This window comes from Trematomus bernacchii, unplaced genomic scaffold (assembly GCF_902827165.1).
Source record: "Trematomus bernacchii unplaced genomic scaffold, fTreBer1.1, whole genome shotgun sequence".
Lineage (NCBI taxonomy): Eukaryota > Metazoa > Chordata > Actinopteri > Perciformes > Nototheniidae > Trematomus > Trematomus bernacchii.
Genome location: NW_022987712.1, coordinates 239,221 through 254,313, shown reverse-complemented (window position 1 = coordinate 254,313; position 15,093 = coordinate 239,221). Strand labels below are relative to the sequence as shown.

At 39.8% G+C, this 15,093-nt stretch overlaps 1 protein-coding gene across 1 annotated transcript in view; it reads right to left on the bottom strand.

Annotated features, from left to right (window-relative positions):
• The window catches only part of LOC117491185 (kinesin-like protein KIF20B), an 87,703-nt gene that overhangs the window by 21,603 nt on the left and 51,007 nt on the right, over window positions 1-15,093 (bottom strand). The gene's annotated exons all lie outside the window — the stretch shown is intronic.

Sequence of the window (15,093 nt, the reverse complement as noted above, 5' to 3'; positions counted from 1 at the left end):
AAATCAAAAGAGAAATATAAACGTATTACTGTAAAACGATCAAATAACGTCTCAGTGTTCACAGAGTTTTGTGGGGTTTCTCAAACTTGTTTAGACATGTTTGAACGCTGATATAAGATAAGATAAGATGTACTTTATTGATCCTAACCTGGGAAATGTTTGCGTTGCAGCAGCATAAAAAACAAAACAAGACATTAAGTAGAAATTAAAGAGTATAAATAAACTATTCTAGAATTTAAACATCTCAAAATAGAAATAAAACGGCATTAAGAAGTAGAAAATATACAGTAGACTGTGAAGATAAAAAACCTATTAGCTCTGAGAATAAAACACTATTGAAGGGCTTTAGACACAATATAAAGCAGGCTATTGGTTACATTACGTGTGTAGGGAATGGTAAATTAAATATAAAAATATGTAGTTGATCTGTTCACAGCACTCTTTGCTAACCACTAACAATACTGACATAAGTGGTAAACAAATGCATTTACATAAGTAACAACTCATGTAGCACTTCAGTTAGATTTTGAGTTAGTTATGACCTATTTTAGACGCCAAAGAGATGGAAGCACTGACTGGTTTAATGTTTAATGTTGAAAGGAGCATTAAAAGTGGATACGGTTCAGATCCTGATGGGATAAGTGCCACCATGGGGGGCAGCATCTCTAAATAAAGCTCTGTAGAAACCCCAAAGTGTCTCTCTACACTCGGCTGAAGTCATGTTTAATGTTCAAATCCAATAGATTCTCTGTGTTTGAAGATGCATGCTCCTATACATTTTGAAAAAAAGAAAAGACAAGAAAAGTCTGAAATCTGAAGAAAAAAAAGTCCGACATTTCATAGCAAGTCAGAATTCAGAGAAAGTTCAGTATTCTGAAAAATGTCAAATTTCTGAAAAATGTCAAATTGCGAATCATAATAATAATTTCAGAATCCTGAGAAATGCCTACTTTTTTTTTTTTTTTTTTTAAAGGTCAGAATTCTGAAAAGTCAACATTTTGGAAAAAGGTCTGTATACTGCGAAATAATTATTTGTAAAGTCAACCAAATGTTGACCAAAAAGTCAACATTTTGAAAAAAAGTAAGAAATAAAAAAATGCATGCTCCTATACATTGTGTAGAGTTCACAGAGGGTACAATTAAAAATCACAGGGTCTGGAAGAAAATATAACAGAGATGGAAGCAGTAGAAGAAGCATTGTTTAAGATTTAAGAGCCGATGTGGTTTCCATGAACAGGGTGAAGTCACATTTAATACCTTTTAAGACCTTTGTTAAGACCCTTCCCATACATTTTAAGACCTCATCGCCACTTGGAGTTTTAACCGGTTACATTGGCGACACACTTTACCTCACATTGACTATATACAGTATTGATTGTCCTTCCTCCTTATCTTCCAACCATTTAGACGCAGACTTGCATTTCCCCATAACGATGTTGTTTAACAACCGGCGTAAACGGACCTTTGCGCGCTATCAAGCAGTGAGCGTGCGATGTCCTGTTCAGATGACGTCACATCCAACGGGATGCCATAAATAAACTACACAGAATCACACTACACACCTACGCAATGATTACATTCAGGCAGACTGTAGAATACAACCTCTTTGGACAATTTATATACTTATTGGAAACAAGCTACAACATGTAATACCTTGGAAAATGCCCTTTAATACTTTTTAATAGCCTTAAAGCGCTAAATTGATTTATCAACTTTTAATACTTTTTAAGACCCCGCGGACACCCTGTTAAGGTCTCTTGATGTATTTTGAGGTCATAAGACTTTTTTTTTTAGATGTGTTGAAGAGAGTACTTGAATGTAATGTAATATAGAATTTAAAATCAACAGTGGATTTTCTTGCAAGCAGAGAAAATAGAAAAGCGGCAAAACCATCGCTGAAAATAGTATAAAAAAAGTCAGAAATATAAACAACGGCCTCCCAAGAACATTGCATGTTGGATTTAATTTACCGATCCGGCAGTATATATTTCAGTCTCATGTCTTTGTGTAGGTCTGCACATACTGTAAAGCTTGCAAGATGTTACTACAGCAACCTTTTTGAAGGATAAATGACAACACAATCTTTCTTAGTTCCTTTATATTCCCATCTTCACTGAGAGCCCTAAACCACTCAATCAACTCTGCAAACAGATGTTAAACCCCTGATGATTTAGTATCACTGGACAGAGTAGAAGAGACATGCTTGAGTCCAGGTACTTGAGCTGAATAATGTTTTTCCTATCCAACACATCCACATTGACCTTCTTAAAACTGAAGAGAGCTCTTTTAAAATGTAAATGTTTTCAAAATGACAAGGTCTAGAATAAATTATTGTTTACAAAAGCCTTATTTTCCTCCATTAATGTTATGCGATGTTCAGCCTTTATTGTCTCCTATTTAATGAATCAGTGAAGTGAATACTGGAGCAAAACACAAACAAACATCCTACTGCTTAGTCGCAGGTAATCAAGGAAGTCATATTTGAGCTCCATAACAAGACGGGTTTATTTAACGCAGTACTTTATCTGGACTTTTCCTCCACATTTGAGTTGATGCATCACAACAACCTCAGCCAAAAACAGACTCCATACATACTCCCTCTATCCAATTAATTAAGAGCGTAAGAGTGCGTCTACACAGCAGCGTTAAAACAATCTTGAAACGCTTCTGCCCATTCACTTTGAATGGGGTGACGTCACTTTCCCTCACTTTTCGCCGAAATGCATTGTGGGCAGGCGAGCGGAGACTTTCAGGATTTTCAGGATTCAAAGTTGAACAATGTTCAACTTTTGAGGCTGAGGTGGAAGCGTCAGCCAATCAAATCCCGTGTACGCAAATCTGACCGTTCAAGCTCTAGCCAATCAAACTGCGTGTATGCTGGGAGAGACATACCGCAGGTCATTTCCTCATATTCCAAAAAATGGAGGAGAAATTAGCGGTAGGGAATCACCCGGTGCTTTATGACCAGTCCCTATTTACCTACCGGGATACAAACCGGAGGAGCCAGGCATGGAGGGAGGTGGCAGAGACAGTGGTAGGTTTTCGCCTGTTTGGGGAGTTTATATCCAGTTTACTTCGGGCTTTTTTGCTTTGTATGTCGGGGGCGGGAGATTCATGTGATTGGTTGCTCGCAAAAAATCCCCAAGCTTCAGATACGCCCACCTCCAAGATTTTTTTAACGCTGCTGTGTAGACGGTCCATAAGAGTGCGATGGATGGTTTGTTGTTTCAAGATGACTGCCTGAGAATTAGTCAATGTGCAATTGCTGCTGAAAGCTCTTCGGAGGACTTGAACAGTGTTTATCTGTCAGTGCACTCACTCTCTCTCTCTGACCTCTGTGAGACTCTATTAAGAGTTGTCTCATTAATCAGCGGTGAACTTGCTCACTGATGGATGAAGGACAGGCTGACATCCTGCTGTCTGACAGACTCACAGAGAGAGAAGTGATGAGATATAGATATGCTGTTTATCTGCATGCGTTTCACCTTGAAGCAACACTGGCTTTGACTAACGTGAACAAATGCAGTTTCAAAAGAACTTTTTCATTTCAAACCTTTATTTAACCAGATTGGTCCCAGATCTCTTTTTCAAGGGAGACCTGCAGCAAATAGGTTCCACATGAAACATAAAACAATAAAGGACATCATACATTATATTTACAGGATACATTTACATAGTTATCGACATTTACAAGTACCCATAGTATCAACGAGCATTTCATTTAGCCTAGCTTTAAAAACATACAGAGGAATGAGATTGCTCAGTTTAAATTCTTGCTGAAGATTGTTCCAAGCAAGTGGAGCTGCGCACATAAAAGCTGTCTTACCTAAGACAGTCCTTGCTCTTGGCACATCTAACAAGACTACATCATGCGATCTCAGACAATAGCTGCTTGCAACTCTCTGTGTTATCAGAGAGCAGATATAATACGGGAGTTTACCCAACAAAGCTTTATAAATAAACGTGTACCAGTGACTGAGCCTCCGTACAGTTAGTGATGGCAAACCTGCCTTGGCATACAGGGTACAGTGATGTGTAAGCATACTTGCCAACCCTCCCGATTTTCGCGGGAGACTCCCGATGTCATTGCCCTCTCCCGGTTTCCTCCCGGGGTCATATTTCTCCCGATTTCTGACTAAATCAGATTTACTCAGGACTGTTTCCACTCGGACTTTAATACAGCTACACCATTGTTTGGTTTCCATGGTAGCGCGTCTCTTTAGCAGCGCGCGCAACTGAAAGTCTCAGAGGGTGGGGAAAATAGTCACAGAAAACAGAACAAGAACCGACAACTCTACCCTCTGCTCACTCCTGTCCTTCACATATGCTCCATAAAGGATGGTGCTACAGGCCGCAAGGCAGTGCCCTTACAACAACAATAAGCATGTTAATGTTAATCTAATACAGCTCCCCCCCCGCGGTGGTTTTGAAATGCTCCCGATTTCTGAGGTCTCAAGGTTGGCAAGTATGTGTGTAAGTGCTTTACAATTTGTGACAAATCTCAGTATTTTTACATGGTGGGGGGAAATGTGCATTTTATGGAAACTCAAGGTCTTCCAAAAACTCAGTATCAGTGTGAATGAATGCAGATTTTCAGACATTTGGTGATCTTATTTATCCCTGTTCCATCAAAACAGTCTTAGGGCTGGTTTCGACTGTGAAATAATTGTGTCTCCACTGCTTTGTCTGCTATTGGCCCCAAAGACCAGTAAGCATTTACAACTAATAATCTGCTAGGCAGGAACTGAGAACATCTTACGTAAAAGGGTAACGTTGGAGGCGATTACGGCGAAGGGTAGTATGTAAGTATTTATGACATGCAACATTCACCAGGCTATAGGCGAGGGGAAATAAAGACCTATGCGTAATAACAGCCCTTTACACCAGATGTGTCCAAACTGTTTTCACTGAGGAAAAAACATACTAAGGGCTAGGCAACTCACTAGAGGTGGGGTATATTGCCTCATAAGTCAAGTTATAAGTCAGCAAAATCAATCAAATGTAGTCAATTAGGCATGAATATGCTATACAACAGCCTATATCACAGCTCTCCATAGGGTTTTAATAATTGTGTTGAAGGTTATTCCTTAACACAAAAGCCTCAGATTGCTTACAATAAAAGGGGAAATATGAATCGTATATTTCACGCCGCAGTTGTCCCCCATGCCATACTTTGGACACATCATCACTCTTTCACACATCCTTCAGACAAGTTATCATTAGGAGTCCACCATTACCTCTCCTTTGAGCTCTGGCTTGGTCTCCACCATCTCCTGTTCATCACCATTTTTACTAACTAACATAAAACTTTATCATTATGTATTCCATTCCTCACACATCCTTCAGACAAGTTATCATTAGGAGTCATGTTTCTGTTCATAAGATCAAACTAAGTCCAACATTAACTCTCCTAATAGCTGTCCCTGTTGAAACAACTTCAAAACATTATTCTGCTACTCAGTAACATGTATCTAATATCTGATATCTATCATTCCAATAACTTGTATATAGACTCGTACTGCACTATTCCACATCATCACTTTATTTTATAACTATTTTTCTTTTTGTATTGCTCTTGCTATCTGTATTGTTATTATGTTATTATGTTGCATTGTTGGAGAGGCCTGTGACATAAGATTTTCAACTACATAATTACTCTGTAGCTATGTCAGATTGACAATAAAGAACCTTGAACCTTGAGCTCTGGTTTGGTCTCCACCATCTCCTGTTACTCTTATGTTTTACTAACCAACATCAAACTGTATCTTGCTCTTGCTTGATTACACATTCAGGCATAGGTCACGAATGTTCTTTTCTAAAATAACACAGTTGCTTGTGTAACTGTTAGTCATTTCGTTATAAAATCCTCAAAGTCCATGCTCTATTCTTTTGCAGTGAACACGCACTCACACAAAATAATTCTGGCAAGGTTTCAGAAAGATTTCTTAGGTCTGTCAAACGCTGCACCACAACTAGTGACATTTCCAAATATCAGAGCTCCTTGGGTTCGTCTAAAACCACCAGAATGATTGTTTTTGTCTTGCCTGGCTATTATAGAATCAATTTAGGAGTTATTTCCATGGCATTATTTGTGAAATGAGTCTCTTTTTAAGGCGACTGACGCAGTTGCAAGAGTTTTGTGATGGATTTAGAAAGCTGTGAGAGGGGCAGTGAGTTCTAGCTGGCATCCATTATATGCAATGGGAATGAATGGGACAAGTAAATTACACCGAGTGCGGACGATGTGACATTATATGTTGTGTTTTTTTTAGCTTACATACAAACATATGTAATGATGTATGACAAGTCTGCAGGGTTTACATCTTGGAAGGTTTTCTACAGTGCAGAAAATGTCTTTAAAAGATGTTTGAATACGGACTGGGGAGAAAGTAAAGGCACCATCATATTTGTTGGTTTGCATACGAGTGTAAATTAGTCAATCTTGTCATTTTTGTCAATAGGGTTAGGGTTCAGAAACGAGTCGTAAAACCCAGGTATTACATGGCTTTTTTACCACTTCTGGTTCCCTCATCTCGAAGTAAACGTTTGATTGGACGTGTTTTTGGTTAATATCAGAAATAAGAGAAGAGATTTTCAAGGTTTTGTTCTTCTGTATGGCCTAGTGTTAGCTTTTTACCTCTGCCGATTGCATTTACGCTTCAAAAGTCTCAAAGCGGTGTTAAGATCTGGAGATTATCCTGCTGTTTCCCACAGAGCTTATTTAGTGCAATATAACCAAATCTAATGGAAACATCCCATTGCTCTTTTGTTGAGGGAGCGCTTTGCTAACCATGCTAACCCTAAACTCCTGAATTCACCCACGGGGATTAATATAGGTCCATCTTATCTTTACTTTCGTGTCGGCCTACAAAAATACGTCCTCACTCTCCACTAAGGGAGCCTAAACAGATTGCACTGTGAGAACTAATCAACATGCTATATCGTTTCTGACAATAAGACGAGTTGCTGTGTTTCCAGTTCTAATAATAATACATTTGATTTATATAGCACACTTTAAAAACGTCATCTTAAAAAGGTGCTTCACTACGCTATGAGGAGAAAATACAATAAAATAAAAAGTTATCTTAGGAACATATTGAATGTTTTGTTTCTTTCCGTTAACTGTCAAGTGGGCACTAAGTACTTTGTGTACGTTTTTGTGTTTCTCTTATTTTCCTACGATACTGTTATGATTAGAGATGTCCCGATCCGATCACGTGATCGGGACATCCCTAGTTATGATTGGCTGTGAATAAGAAACTATGAAGGACAGACCATATATTTCTATTTATTAATATCAGATGATTTTCTTCTCCCTGCTCCTTACGGTGTGTTTATAGAGACATGTTAAGTACATTAAGTTGTGCATACCATGAACGGAACGAATACAAAATGAAATGAGATAAAATATGGAAATATAAAAAAGGTTGAGAGCATTAAAAGGTTAGAATGAAAGAAATGAAATAATGGACAGCCTGTAAAACGCTGTGCAGAGCATGTGGGTCTTTAAAAAACACTAACTATCTACATCTCTATTTGAAAGAGTGAGTGTTTGATGAAGCAAGCAGTATGTACATTAAGCACAGACTTTGCATTTAAATCGCTCTCAGAAGCGACTGTCAGTTTTCTTACTTTTTTTTACCCTCAAACATCGCCTTTTATCATTTCTGCTGAAACCCAACCACCCTGCACACATTTCCTCCTCTTTCATGTTGAGATCTAACTCCCCCCCCCCCCGGACCCCTCTCTGCCACTTTTATCTTCCCGTTCTCCACTGTGCTTTCTTACCCTCCTTTTCCTCTCCACTGCGTATTCCCTCCGCTGTCTTTCTCCATCCGTCCTTCCTCCCAGTTTCATTTCACTTTCTTCCTCCTCTAACCCGTAACCAATCCCCCTCCGATGTAATCTCTCTGTGCTGCCTCCACCTCCCTCTGAACTCTTTCCTCCCCGATGTATTTTGGCCATTTTCTAAAGCTCACCACCTCTCTTTGTTATCTCCACACTTTCTTTGTCTGTACTAGACGTTACTACAGCCATCTTTAGGGTCTGATTCTGTATAGAGGTCATTGATGTGTTTACACCTCCATGACCCTAGAGCCTTTGATACTTTAAAAACCCTCCCAGTATCATTTGTTCTGATCAGATGAGGCTCCAAGGTTTTTCTAAGATGGAAACTGGGTCATTGCAGCAGCATGAAAAGAGGTAATGGTTGGAGAACAAAGTGTACAACAAAAGGGGAGAAAAGTAAAAAAGTCCATTGTCCTGCAGATATGGAAAGCAAAAACATATATTACTACCTAAAGAGAATTTAAATGAGTCTTCCTTCGTCTCATCTGTCTTTTTTTTGTACTGCCTTTTCAAAGGGATGTGTTCATGCTCATACATTTTGACTGAATCCCCAGAATCTGACGTCAGATCCCTCGGTGGAAACCGTCCATAACACAAACTCTTATATCATCTTTTTGGGGGGGTTTTCATTACATCGCCTCCCTCCCAACTCCTGTTTCGGTTACAGTTTTCTTTCTTGAACCGAGGTCAGTCAGCAGAACAGAATCATTAGTGGAATAACTTTGGGGTTTAATCACAGTAAAAAGAAACTCCCACCGGAGTCAAGGAGTCAAAGGAACATTGAGGGAGGACTTTTTACATTAACAATGGCCTCATATGTTCCATCTAATGAGCTTCTCCCAGTTCAAGAGTAAAGCATGTCCTGTTTTTTATATCGCTGTACTGTTTTGTAATATTCCAATGATCCAGTAAAAACGACACCGCTCCTCATTTTATTGCAAGGTAGACTCATTCTGTCTCTATCCACTGAACCAACCAATACTGACTCCCTCTCCGTTTTCAAATCACGTCTCTTCACACTGACATATCCACCCTGATCACATCACACGTCCTCTGTTTTTATTGATTATACCGTGTTGTTTTTGTGCTATTTTGTGTTTCTTGCACGGCGACCTTGAGAGCTTTGAAAGGCGCCTTTATAAATCAAATGTATTATTATTATCCATCGTCACCAGTATATCCGGAGTTTGTACACGGAGGAAACTGTTCACTTCACTTGGGATAAGGACTCATTCCCAACTCAAAGTGGACAGTCCATTTGCTTCTTTCTAAGCATCAATCAGTGTTTCCCCTATATACAAATAGTGGCGGCACAGCGCCGCTGCTGAAATATGCGCCCCGCTGCTAGGGGGCGCCAGCCAGGTACCCAAAAAAAGAAAAATTACTTTTTATTTTTTTATTAAAATAAGAAGAAGTGGCGACCCTTTTTAGTTTTTGATTGTTTGTTATGTGGATTTGTAGTATTTGTGTTACTGTGGATTTGTAGTATTTGTGTTACTGTATGTTCAATAAAGGTGTATTTCTGCTAAATCTTGACACATTGCCACTGTATGTACTAGGCAGGGCCGATTTTTGGCATAGGGCGCCAGATCTGGGGGGCGCTGCGCTGGCAGCTCTGGGAGGGGAAAAAACGTTTTTGACCGTTGGCGCTCATCCTAATTTTCGGCCTTGATGTAACATCATTCATAATTAAGTAAATGTAACACCCTTTTCACCCCGGTTACACTTTTCATTTGCCCTGTACGATGGGCGCTGTAAGTGATGAAAGTGGGGGATGTTGGCTTATCAGGCGCCCGCAGCTCACAGCCAAAGTGCGAGTGAGCGAGGGAGAGAGAGGGTGTTTCTCAATCGCGAGTACGCTTGCTTGGTAGCACATGTCTGCCGAGCATCTTGCTTCAGAAGCGAGTCAAGAATACTTCCTGGCATTCGGAAAACAAAGAGTGGAACAGGCTAGCAAGTGTGCAGGTGTGCGTCATATGAGAGGCCCCGCCTCTTACATCTTCCGCCACAGATTTGGGGAAATTGGTCCGTGCGCAAAGTATTGTGGGGATTTTAAGGCCGCGGAGTCTACTCATGTGCAGCCTCGATATTTCTCCAAACGGAGTACGCCGGGCTCGGTAGATTTCCAAGTATGCTGGAGATTGGAACAGTACTTCGGCGGCACTCGATGACGTAGTATGCTTGAAATAGTGGCTCTGAAGCAGCTTTACTCGCGATTGAGAAACACCCACAGAGAGAGAGAGGGCGCTGTTGTTATTAGCATCTGGTGCTAGCTGCGCTAACGGATATAAGAAGTAGATGTTTCTACAACCAGGGTGGAGGAGAGCTCTCCTGTCAGACTGAGAGGCTCAGTGAGGTAAAGGACTCTCTGAGGGTTTAGATAGTTCATTTTAGTCTTAGTTATCTCAGTGGGTCTCAAACGTTTTGACCACAAATTATGTAAACACATATTTCCAAGGCACTCCTTTATAATTATTAGGATAAATAAAACAGGTTTGAAATCATTCCAATGTATACTATAGGACAGTAAACCAAAAATATCATTTAAAGTTGGAGAGATACAAACATATGCATAAATAAATAAATGTAAAGGTAAAATAAGATATGAATGAACAACAAAAATAAAATAAGTTACATGTATTTGTTATTGGCTATGGTAGGTTATTGGTTATGTTCACATACTTATTGATTATTAAAATGTAAACCGATCTTTTTCATATGGGTGTTTTAGAGTTGTACCCCCTAGATCAGGTCTCTAGTAATTGTGTGCTCAAAGTGCTCCAGATTGAAGCATTTTACTTTAAAATGTTAAAAAATCTTCTCTAGCATACCCCCGGACCCCCCTAGAGGATGTGACGTCCACCCCCCAATTCAAACATGTTCATACAATACTGAATACATTTGAAGCCATTTTGACGTAGATTACCTATGTCAATACGTTTCTGTTTTTGTAGTGTATTTGTCTTTTGTAGAGATTTTTCATTTATTCTTTATATATAAAATCTCGCCTAGGGCAGCAAATCGTCTGGAACCGGCCCTGGTGCTAGGCCTCAAGAGCCTTTCTTGTGCTGGCAGACACATAGAAACAAATTGGCCAGATTATCCGGAGTTGAGACACAGAGGAACCAGTTTACTTCACTTGGGATAAGGACTCATTCCCTACTCGAAGTAGAGAGTCCATTTGTGTTTTGCCAAGAATTAATGGTTTCTAAAGGTTTTAATGTTCTTAGCAAATGTTTTCTCCTAACGAGCTTTTCCCAGTTCAAGAGTACTAAGACACAGCACGTCCTACTTCTTGTTTTGGAAATTGCTGTACTTGTTTGTCAAATTCCAATAAAAGGTAGACTCATTCTGTCTCGATCCATCCATTCGGAGGAGGAACCAGTTCACGTCACTTGGGATAAGGACTCATTCCTAACTCAGAGTAGACAGTCCATTTGCTAAGAAATAAAGGTTTTTATTTTCTCAGCAATTGCTTTCTCCTAAAAATAAAGCAATTAAATTAAAGTATTGGAAACTCTTGACTCATCTCGCCTCGAGTATGGCACAATTTCCAACCCCGTTTCCCCGTCCCCATCCACTTGTACTGGTAATGAAAAACACTTAAGTGAGCCACATGTTCAGAGTTGCTGTCCCACAAACTTTGACTCATTCAGTTTCCAAACTGCTTTCCTCTCGGTGCCATCTCTTAACACCATTTGTTCATCTTTTATTCAGCAGTTTTCACTTCCCGTGAAATGAAGATGACTGCAGTGTCAAGATGCATCTGGGAAAACTGAGCACTGAGAACATTTACATAAAGTCAGTAATTCCAATTTCAGTTACAAAGACACCGAGGCAACATTAACTGCCTGCTGCAATCAAAACACCCATCTTTCACTATTTGAAAATGTGCAGCAGTTTAATCAAAGTGTTTGCATTATTTACCCAGAGACTAACAGCTTTAAAAGCTCTAAAGCCATCATAGCTTACACACTGCTCTACAGGACAGGGGATACAGCCTTTTGAAGCAACATCATGTCATGGAACAAAGCTGGAAGGTGACGTTATCCTTTGTTAATCATTGTAAATATGAGGCAGATTTTTCCCTATACATTTCTGCTAAATCTGTAACTAAAAGGTCCTTTGTTTATGATTTTCAACATCGGTAAAGCATGCTGCGACTTGCGTTCATACCCTCGCCCTTGGTCACAGAGTGTTATTCAAGGAAGCTTCTTGTTGTCACTGAAGGTGTGAAAATTGCTGCCAACAAGTCCCGGAGCAATGGTGTCAAACTGATTTATCTCTGCCAACCTACGCTAAGATAGAAACGTAACGATCAACTTTCAAAATTAAGAGGCTTAATAGAGGGGCCTAGCTAACATTAAGCTATAAAGGAACTACAGCACGGTCACATGACTTCAGGTCACCACCGCTAAGCTAAAGGTGGCTAATGTTGGGCTATAAAGGAACTACAGCACGGTCACATGACTTCACGGTCACATGACTTCAGGTCACCACCGCTAAGCTAAAGGTGGCTAATGTTGGGCTATAAAGGAACTACAGCACGGTCACATGACTTCACATCCTGCTGCCTCTTTCATTTTGTCCTCTAGATTATGGATATTTGTTCCATATATAGCTACAAAGTAAGACCCAGTAATATTTTATATCATTATAATGGTCATGTCACAGTGTTTGCTTCTTGCTGCTCGCGTTTCCCTTGTTTCCACATCATCCCAATTGGCCATTAGTCTGGGAAACACCTTATGTTGTACATAATGGGCATGGATATGATGGCTATGTTGTACAGCACTTTGGCCCGACCAAAAATCGCTTTTAACCTGTTACGCACCATCCCCCCGGTACCGGGCGGATAAACGCGTCATTTGCAGGAAACAACGTCTAGGGAATCTTAATATTTAATAAACTATGAATGTTTTATATCCATGTAACGGGAAGAAACTCAGCTAACTGATCTTTTTAATTTTTTTTCCCAAAAAAAACCCACAATGCTTGCACTCAGCCTCTGAATTAGCCACGAGCGAAAGAATGTAACCTATCTCTGCACCTAAACTCACAATAACTCCCTTATTACTTATCCTAGATGCACAGCCAACCACTCGTTTTGCATCAACTGGAGACACAGAATCTGGGGGTGCCCACCTCAACACTCAGTGATAATCATTTGCGACGCTATAAACGAAAGCGTACATCATAACATTACCTTGGTCAAAACGGGTCTTCAATGGCATTAAAACGATAAAAAAACGATGCTGCAGTTAATCCATAGGTTCATCCAATGTATCTGTGCCCTCTTTGAAATGATTTCTGATAATCCATAAGCAATAAAACTGCTTTTTCGTTTCCAAATGTCAGAGGGAGAGATCGCTTCACTCTGCTGCAAAATTACATGCGCGCAGCCCCCACCTTTTCTCTTCACAATGTGTGTGTGGGGGCCTCCCCCTTCGATTATATTGGCTCTAACGGTCAGAAAGAGGTGTCAACCATCAAAATCGAGCAAGGGGGGCCAGAGATATGGAAAAAAAAACATTTTCACCCAAATCACCTCAGAGGTGGAGTGTTTTTGGCTAAACCTCTCTAAAAAGGTCAAATTTCACTTGTTTTGCATCAATCTTGATACAGGGTACTTATTATATGTTGTACTTTGGATTCCTAAAGCTTTTAGTCTACTAACCCATCATCCAGGGGTAGTTTTCACTATCTGTAAAAAATAACTTTTGGACGGACACTATAATTTACAGTTTTTTACTGTGTAAAATCTGAATTTTCTTTAAAATAAAAAACATCTATATTGATTCTGACACTTCTACATCCAACTCACAGATGTAACCTTGCTTTGATAAAAGAAATTATTCATATAACCCTTTTAGAAGTTAAGTTGTAGTCATTTGTTTTGGGCATGTCATTTTCGAGCCTGAAACATGAAAAACAGGCTTGGTGCTTAACAGGTTAAATGTGTTTTATAAATAAACTTTGATTTGATTTGATTTGATTTGATTTGTTGGCAATTTACACTCGCACATGCTCAGTGGTTTAAGATTGCAAACAGAATTTTTTTATATAGCAACTGCAAAACAAGCAATCAGCCAATTTCTTGCATGGCAAAGCAGATTGACAACATGATGAACTTAAAGATAATATCAGAAGGACATATAAAGGACACTGTGTTTATCTCGAGAGTCATGGCTGAGATGAGCAGCTTTCAAGTACAACTGCAATCTAGAGGCTGGGAGATATGGAGAAAATCAAATATCACTTTTCTCTTTAGTCAATGTAGATATTATGTTTATTGTTTTGAGCACCATTGGGTGGTGACGTGAAGTCATCAGACCGCGCTGTAGTTCCTTTATAGCCCAACATTAGCTTTTTACTTCAGAAATCATAAACTGTGGAGATTATCCTGCTGAACAAAACCTGTAAATATCATAAACGTTTGTTTGATTATTTTCTGACATGATCCAAAATCACGTGGAGAAATCCCATTGGCTTTTTGTCTGCGATGCCAACTTCTACAAAAATATCATCACTGCACCACTTAATATATCATTCTACTCTTATTCCTTTTATCCGTCTGGAAGAATAAAGGCTTTCTGGTTGCCAACATATGTTGAATCTGAACCAGAGGAGTCGTACGAGCTGCAGACAGAGATAGAACGATGTGAAGCGCCTGAACTACATCCGACCTTCTGTTCCTCCGGGGGCTTGTTTGATATGTTCTCCGTGGGGGGGTGAGTATTTATGTGTGTATAAATCACTTAAGTGACTGAGTGTGTCTCCTTAGCAGCGGTAATTATGATTAATGAGGTTGTTTTCTTTCCCCCCCATATGTCAACGCCACATGCATGCAAGTGGGTTCTTTATCATCTATACTAAATGATTTATAGCTACAAGAATAACCAGTGGTGGATTTTAATATGGTGGAAAGTTGGCCTTTCCTGGATCCTCTATCCTGAGTCCTGCATCCTGAGTCGTGGCTGAACCTGTCTCTGCGGTCCTGCCTGACTCTCATCATACTGCTTCCCTGATGGCTCCCACAGGATTGTTGACATCCTCGTGGATTCATCTTCTTATTATAGACACATGCATTTCCAAACATTTGGTCTGCCTACGCTGTAAATGTATTATCTCTTCGATTTACACACGGCATCTATTGCACGTCTGTCCGTCCTGGGAGAGGGATCCCTCCTCTGCTGCTCTCCCTGAGGTTTCTCCCATGTTCCCCTTTAAACTGTGGGTTTCTCT